General features: G+C 44.2%; 1 pseudogene; it reads right to left on the bottom strand.

Annotated features, from left to right (window-relative positions):
* Positions 1-481: 481 nt before the first annotated feature.
* The window catches only part of LOC118629295, a 55,069-nt pseudogene continuing 46,622 nt past the window's right edge, over positions 482-8,928 (bottom strand).

Here is an 8,928-nt window from a genome sequence, read left to right as displayed (position 1 = left end):
GGACATATCGAGTGGCTGCCACCCTCACGACCCAACCAGGGCCGGGGACAAACTGCAACTGAGATATGTGCCCTTAGCGGGAACCGAACCGGGTCTCTCTGGACCGAAGGCCAATGCTCTAACCACTGAGCCAAATCGGCAGGGCTTTGTAGCCTTTATAATACCTTGCAGTGTCAAGCATGCAATAGAATCTGTACTTAATAAAACCAAGGTTGATAGCTTTATTTTCTTGCTGGTGGTTTTATGACTCTGAAATAGGTGTGATTTGGGAGTTTGTATCATTGATTTCCAAAAATGAGGACATTGTCTTCTTTGTTGTTGTTGTTGCAAAGAGCTTGATTATTTCCATTTGGTCCAATGTATGGGAGAGCGCTCCGGGGTGGTTAAAGGGATGCCTGGTGGTTTCTGGGAGAGGCTCAGGCAAAAGCCAGACACCAGGGGATGCAAAGGGCCCTCCAAAGCCTCTGGGCTCCAAAGGCACCTAGTTGTGCTGGAGGGTGAGCCTTTGGGAGAGATGCCCGCCCAGCCCCACCTGGGTGTGGCCAGCCTGTGGAGGTGAGTCAGGTGTCGCTTATCTTCTTTAAAAAACATTTTTTTTTTTCTTTATTGGTTTTAGAGAGAGAGGAAGGGAGAGGGAGAGAGATAGAAACATTGATGAGAGAGAACATCGTTTGGCTGTCTCCTGCGTGCCCCCCACTGGGGACTGGGCCCACAACCGGGGCTTGTGCCCTGACCGAGAATCGAACTGGCAACCTCTTGGTGCAGGGGTCAACTCTCAACCACTGAGCCACACTGGCCGGGCTGTCATCCATCTTCTTGATGAGTTTCACCTGCTCATCTAGGACGTGGTTCTCCAGGAAGTCACAGAGGTGAGGGTCTGTGTGGGGAGAGCCCAGGACATGCAGATCCACAAGGGCCTGGTTCAGGTTCCTCTCCAATGCCCGGGCGGCTTCCATAGCATCCTGAGTTTTACCCCACTCACTGTGGGAAGGCTGCAGCATGTCCTGGAGGAGCATGCGGCCACCACACTGGTTTTGCATCTTTAAGAGACTCTCAGGCCCTCATACTTCTCCTCCACCAGCTCGAAGAAGAAGGAGCCCACACCTTCCAGAGCCGCACTGTCGTGGTGGAAATAGAGGCCCAGAGAGAGGTGGGTGCAGGAGGCCCGCAGCTGCAGGGTGACCAGGCGGTTGATAGCAGCCTCCACCATGGTGGAATCATTCTGACAAATCTGGGAGCTTGTGGTTGTTCAGCAATCGGGAGTAAAGGTCCCAAAACAGTGTTCTCGGAGGATGAGGAATGGGGTAGTCCCAGAGACGTGGAAGTGGGGTACAGACTGACAATCCCTAGAAGAGGGGGTGGTGGGAGGGATAAACCACAGAACTTAATATGCATGTGTGCATGAACAATGGACATGGACAACAAAACTGGGGACAGGGTGGGGAGGGAGGTGGAGAGGGGAATCAGTGGGGGAAAAAGAAACATCTGTAACAAAAATAAATAAATTAAATTAAAAAACAAAAGAGAAAAACACAAAACAAAAACAGTGTTCTCAGAGGCTGAGAATGGCTGGGGTGGCTTCGAAGGTGGCAAGTGGAAAAGGGGTGGAGGCTGGAAGAAGGGGTGTCCCTGGGTCTGTTCTGTCCAAACACTGTTGAAGCAAGAGACAGGTCCGGGGGCCACCAAGGGCGCTGCGGACACGGTCTTCTGCCGCTGCCTAACAGCCCGTCTCCTTCAGCATCCTTGCTCTAGTCCCAGCGTGTTCTTCTCTGCCTCTCGGCCGCCTTCCTCCTGCCAGCGTCGTCGTGTGTGCCTGAAACATCAAGCCCTTTGCCAGCTGATACTGTCCTAGAAATGAACACAACCCTCACGAGAAGGCGTTGAGTCACTTACCTCTGTCACCAGAGGAGTTTCTCTCTCCTGACGAGGTTTTGTCCGGTTTTGGTGGCACAGTTAGTGACAGCCCATGCATGTAGCAGCCTGTGACCCGACCCCTTGCCTCAGACTGTGTTGTCGTCAGAACTGTCACACAGTCAGAACAAGTTAATTCCACGCCGGCAGAAGGGCAGACTGTAATAACAGCCCGCCTCTGGAGAGGGTGCTGTCAGGCGGCGTGTGGCTGCAGCCACCCAGCCGCTCCGCTCGGGGCGAAGATGCGTGCTGACAGGCAGCGTGCGACTCCCAGGGAACCGAAGGGAGCACGCTTGGTGATTTTCTGTTGCTTCCATGGTGCTCCTGTACTGCCAGCTGTAATCTGGGAATGACAGTTTCAACAGGGACCGTTTTAAGATTAAGGAAACAAGACAAAAACCTGTCTTTAGCTGGCAGAGGCAAAGAATGAATCTTGACCCTTCTATCTTAGTTTTTATTTTTCGTCAAAGCTAATGAGAATCAGGATTGGGTTGGTGCCTGTTTGTGGGTTTCCCTGGAGACAGCTGCTGATGAGCTGTTGGTCTCATTAAGGAGTGTTTTTTCACTGTGTTCTTTACAAAACCCTCGGTTTCTGATGCGGGGGGATGGGAGAATTAAGAGTTCACTCAGTGTTTGAAGAAAGAACCAGTGTTGCTGTGCATGGGGGACTTTTTCCCACAGCAGAGATATGGGGTGTGAAGAAATGCTGAGAAATACACAGAGTGGGGACTCCTGAAGTTCACGGCCCCTCAGGAACAAGACGCAGACACTCAGCTAGCCAAAGTGGGACGGCCCGGATTCCAACTAAGGGCTGAAGTCATTTGTTAGATTAGGGGCTGATGACCAACGTGATCTTCCTTTTTGTTTTCTTTTAGAGAGAGGGGAAGACCAAGGAGAAACACAGGGGACTTGGCTTGCAATTAAGTAGTAATGAAAACAAAAGATGGTTTTTTTCCTTGGGGTATGTATCATACCCAGTCATGTTAGTGTGTTTGCTTCGTTTGAGTTGCTATAGTATCTTCTGAAGTGATTTCAGGAATTGATGAGCGAAGAGCAATCTTTCGCAGGAAAGAAGAGCTGTCTTGTTGAAGACCTGTTGCCAGATTTACTGACTCAACCCAGTGCCTATGTATATTGATCAACTCAGGACACATCTGTGGAAGCTCACAGAACACACTGGAGTTGGTGTAGTGAGATCAGCTTGCGATACATTGTATCTGATGTCTCACTGGCTCTGTTTTAAGAGGGAAGGTACCACGGAAAGAGACTCACAGTGTGATCCTTAATGACACCGCTGAGGAAGAAAACTGAGATGTGGCTCAGGAAACTAGTATGACTGCTGGAGGTATTTCCCAAAAAAAGCAAATCTGATCACACCATATTATTGTAATATCCCCTGAATTCACAAGGGCCATTCTCTCTTACCTCTATGTTTTTCACATGTTCTTTACGTGTCAAATGTTACTTGTCCTTTAAGATTCAGAACAAAAGTCCCTTCTTACATGAAACAACCCCCACAGACCCCAGAAAAGTTCTTGGGGCTTCTAAAACATGTGTTTGTATATCTTGAGTGTATTTATTGACCAGTATTTAAATGTGCCTCCTTATATTTCTATCTTTTTCCACTAGGCTATGACTTATTGAGGTTAGGAGCCATGTATTATTTGTAATTTTATCTGCAGTGACTAGAAAATGTCTGGCACAATCACACGCTAAATCCTTGGTTCAAAACTAAATGAACAAGTTCTCTGATGGGCTCTGGATGAGAAAAGAAATGTTAACAGACGAAAGGTAGAATTTAATCAGGGGTGAATTTAAAAGGGTTGATATTTGCAATCAAACTTATAAATGCGATGGCATGAACCCTTAAGAGTATATTAGAAGGAGTTCAGACATTTGAAGAATACTATAGACAATTAAAAAATTAAAAGGACTTTTAAAAGCTATGATTAACACAATGATTAAGACAGATGGCAGAATGTTAGCACATGGCAGGAGCTGGCAGAGCTGCCAGGGAGCACGCTCTATTAAAACCCATGTAGTCAAGAGGGACTACAAGATTGCTAGAGAGGGCCCAGCTGCTTCCAGCGAATTCAAGTCTGTGGGGCCAGAAGAGACATAGTCTAGGGTCTTGAAATTGGTAGGTGATTGTGGACTCTTTAGGAAGAGAAGAGGCATTATCGTCTTGTTGAGTCCTCATCATTTTCTGTTTCTTGAATCTGTTCAATCTTCTCCAGTCCCGCTGTGGTCACTGTTAGTCTATATAGTCTGTATTTCCTAGATAGTGGTTCACCTCCCGGACTACTGAAGAGCTGATGTCCACTCTCTCTCTAGAGCTGCTGTTCTCGTAGTGTTCGCGTGGATGCTGAAGTGATATATACTTGGTCATGTCACTCCCTTGTCCAGCCCACTGCTGGGACTTTCCATTCCACCATTTATTGTGGCATTTGCCCCGCCTCTTATCAGTCTCTCCAAGTGGAAATCTACCCACCTTCTTGCTCCACAGGCCCCTCCCTTGCCTGGTGGTTCCAGCCTGGCTGACCTCTGTCCAGCCTCTCCAGCATGTATTATTGTCTCTGAGCCCTTGTACATGTTATATTAGCTCATCCAGAAAACGTGTTCACTGAGCCTGGCCCTGTTGTTGGACATTAAGCTGAAGGGCTTGGTGGCGAATTGCACAGGGGGTGTGAGAAGGAAGAGCATGTCAAAGAAAACTGCCATCTGTCACGTTGGGTAACTGGATGGTGGTGGAGAGAGTCACTGAAGAGGAGGCTTTGGAGGAAGATCAGACTGGTTCATGAGTTTGGTGTTGGACAGAGTCTGAGGTGCCTCTGAGCTGTGCAAGAGGAGAGGTGAAATGGGTAGGAAGGGTCCTTGTTCTGGAGCTCAGAGGGGAGGTCCATGCTGGAGACATGAACTTATAAGACATTTTGAAGAAGTCGCAGTTGAAGAGGTGGAATTTTTAAAAGATTTTTTATTGAATTTTAGAGAGAGAGGAAGGGAGAGGGAGAAAGAGAGAGAAACATCAATGTGAGCGAATCATCAATTGGCTGTCTCCTACATGTACTCTTCTGGGGATCGAGCCTGCAACCTGGGCATGTGCCTGATCAGGTATCGAAACGGTGACCCTTTAGTGCACAGGACATCACCCAACCAATTGAGCCACACTGGCCAGGGTGAAGCTGTGGACTTTGATGCAACTCTTTTAGGAGAGAACACAGAGTATGAAGAAGAGTCACACAGGACCAAAGCTTGAGCAAAGCCATGATTTAATGAAGAAGAAGAGGGTGAAATTATAAAAAGCACTACAAGTCAGACGATGAGAGGACAAGTAGTGTGTTGTGATGTCACAGAAATAAGGGAAGTCAAGGTTTCAAGAAAAAGGGAATGTCAAACACACATGAGAGGTCAAGGAAAATGACTGAAAAATATCTGTTGGATTTTAGCTCTGAAGGGAAGGAGAGTTTTAGGTCAAACTGGAGGGAGAGAAGATGTTAAGAGCTATGCCCTCTGCCTAAAAGACCGTTCCCTTTTCTCTTCACCTGGCTGATCCCCACTCAACCTTCAGATCTTAGCTGAAAGTCCTCGTCTTCCAGGAAATCCCCATGATGACTTTCTTCAGTTTATCTTTACATGGGCCTTTTTGGGTGGTTTTAAAATGTTCTTCTAGCCCAGCCAATGTGACTCAGTGATTGAGGGTTGACCTGTGGACTGAGAGGTCCTGGTTCGATTCCCGGTCAGGGTACATGCCCGGGTTGTGGGCTTAATTCCCAGTGGGGGGTGTACGGGAGGTGGCTGATCGATGTTTCTCTCTCGCATTAATGTTTCAATCTCTTTCCCTAAAAAAATCAATAAAAATATATTTAAAAAAAGTTCTTCTAGAACTTCAAACTTGTGCGTGCTAGTTTATGTCGTTACATTTTATATTATTTCCTTGCTTATTGCCCATTTTCCCTGCCAGACTCTCAGATCTGAGAGAGTAAGAACCACTCCCATTGCTTGGCAAAGTGCCTCACATTGAGAAGGTGCCTGACACATACTTATTAACGGAATTCATTAAATACTGTTGATTTACAAATTAGATAAAAAGCACGAGCTGATGAGATTTATGGAGATAGTTCTCAGATTATAAAAACAAATTCCAAACAGATGATTTATGGTTACTTACATGAGAAACTGATTATTACCGTAAGCCAGGTTGGGGTCCGGGAGAACTGGTCAGTTCAAGGTAATTGAAGAGTGCTTCTTCTATTGGAAGTTAGGAAGCTTCAAGTCATGGGCGTGTTGTGGACGTACCATATCTGAAGTTCAGCAGCCACTCACGGTACCGTGTAAACCGTATCATTAGGCGGATTCCCAGCTGGCTGAGCATGCTGCTCTGTGCTTGCAGTGCTGATCTGCAGAAAAAGTGCCTGGGCTGCTCTTGGGACTGTCATGATCTGACTTCGGATGAACCGCCCGCAGCCTCCACCTGAGAGCCTTGGAGTCCGCTTTGTTTCAGAATTTACAGGTTTCGGATTTTAGAGTGGTAACACAGCAACTTGCTGAATTCCTTAAAAAGAATGCCAATTAATAACACAGTTACATTTGTACCTCACTTTAGACTGTCACCAACGCTACATTGGTTTTCACATTAGCTCTGTGAGGTAAGTTCTGTCCCCATTCTACGGACTGGGGAAACGAAGGCTCTGATTTATGAACAACTGAGCCTTAATTTGAAAGCTGATTTTCAGACTCAAATAAAACATTCTTTATCTCACTTTATCTAGTAGTCTCATTTCTGAGGTGATATGTGTCAGGCATTTCCATAACCTCTGTGTTATTGCATATCTGTCTATACAAGTTGACACATGACCCCGGGCAAGTCATTTAATGGCAAAAACTATGTTTTATTCATCTTTGCATTCCCACAGGTGCTAAAACATAGTAGATACTCAGTATTTGCTGAATTAATAACTTAAATTTTTTTAATTGATTTTAGAGAGAGAGGAAGTGAGAGGGAGAGAGAGACAGAAACATCGATGAGAGAGAACATCGATTGGCCGCCTCCTGCATGCCCCCCACTGGGGATCGGGCCCACAACCTGGGCATGTGTCCTGACCGGGAATCGAACCGGCGACCTCTTGGTGCAGGGGTTGACACTCAACCACTGAGCCATGCCAGCTGGACTAATAACTTATTTATGTCAAGATTTCTTCATAAACAAATTGAGAGGGTTGGGCTAGGATCTCAAAAAAACTTTTATTGGTGATGTTAACCACATTAGAAAATCTGAAAAATTGAAAGTAATTTTCAATTTATTAAAAAAATATATTCATCAGATGTTAATGTATATAACATGAACTTTATAAAGTATAAATTTATTTTCCAAAATAAAAATAAATAGAGATGAGTATCATTTTACATTTTTGCAAATCTCTTTCATGTCTGTCTTGATAGATGGCAGCTGGATTTTTGTATCTGCTTCTGCACTCATCTGTTGTTACATGTTGTGATTTTGACCTACATGAAGAAAAGTAAGTCTCCCACAGATATGTATGATATTCAGTTTTCTACATGGTTTTATATAAGGGACTTGAGCATCTGTAGGTATTTGTGGTGGGTCGGGAACTATTCCCCTGAGGATACCAATGGCTGGCTGAAGACTTTTGGGGGAGTTACAAGTTATATGCAGATTTTTTACTGCACTGGGTTGGTACCCTTATCCTCTGCATTGTTTAAAGGTCAACTGTAGTTGGAAAAGGGGAAAATATATAAATAGTATTTTCAGATAATTGTAGATATTATTTTTGTATACTATATCAAAACTTGAGAAATGATAGTTTCTTTAAAGTTAGTTGTTCTGTAAATCTGAAATCAAATTAATGAATTTTATTATTCAGTACTTTAAAATTCACTAGTGTGTATTTTAGTTTGAATAAATCTTTTTCCCATGCATAATTTGGAACATTATGTATTGTTCACTTGGTTTACTGAGTTATGCAGATCTTCCAAATATTGACACCATTCACCATATAAAAAAATCACATTTATTAATATTCTCACTGATTTTATCAGAAGTCTTGAAGTATTGGGAAGCTGTTAAGCTCATAGTAGTGTATTCAGATTCTCCAAAATTCTGATTTTCACTTGAAAGCTCACATTTTTTTCCATTGGTAATAAATATTGTCCTTTGTTTTATTTGAAGTGACAGGCTCACTTCATTCATTTTCAATAAAATGTCTGCCAGTACTCAAGTTTGAATAACCATAATATGACTGTCAGCCATTTTTTCAAGTAAGAAATGTTATTTCATGAAAAAATTTGCTGGTACAATTCTAACAGTTGCACATCTGCTTTTCTTTGAGACAACCATCGTATGTGGGTGTGGAGCAGAAGCACTTCATGGATATTTCTCATTTTATCACAGAGGATATTGGAAAAAATATATACTCAAGAGCTGAGATTGACTAAAAACAATAATTTTTGCAGTTTCATCAAGGATTCTTAAGTGCACCTACTCTGTGCCCCTCATTTTTTCTTCCCCCCTTTTTCTATGAATACATGCCTTGATTTATGCTGAAATCCCAACCATTTTGCCACTACTAATTTTGCACCATCACTGCAAAAGTCAACATAATGAACATGGAAAATGATGTTTTAGTGTTATTATAAAAATGTGCTTGACCTCTTCAGCCCCCCTGAAAGGGTCTCAAGGGACCCCCACATGTCTGTAGACCACACTCTGAGAACTGGTGGACTGAGAGCTGAGCAGTCCCTCAGGATGTGTAGGGGGAGAGGAAGTGGTAAGTAATCCAGCTGGATCAGATATGACATCATTACGCAGCACTGATGATGTGGCTGGATTATACCCTTCAAATGAACACCAAGTCTGATTCACTCATGTTTCTGTCTTCCTTCAGCCCCAGGTTGAGTTGTGGTAAAGACTGTTCGATGTTCCCCAAATCTGTTGTCTCTTTTTCCTGCTTAGCCTCTCTTGCATTAGCTATGACTTAGTGGAAGGCCTGTACCGTTAAA

The sequence above is a fragment of the Molossus molossus genome, unplaced genomic scaffold, assembly GCF_014108415.1.
Source record: "Molossus molossus isolate mMolMol1 unplaced genomic scaffold, mMolMol1.p scaffold_m16_p_14, whole genome shotgun sequence".
NCBI classification, from domain to species: Eukaryota; Metazoa; Chordata; class Mammalia; order Chiroptera; family Molossidae; genus Molossus; species Molossus molossus.
Note: the sequence above shows the minus strand (reverse complement) of the source record. Positions and strands in the feature narration are given on the sequence as shown.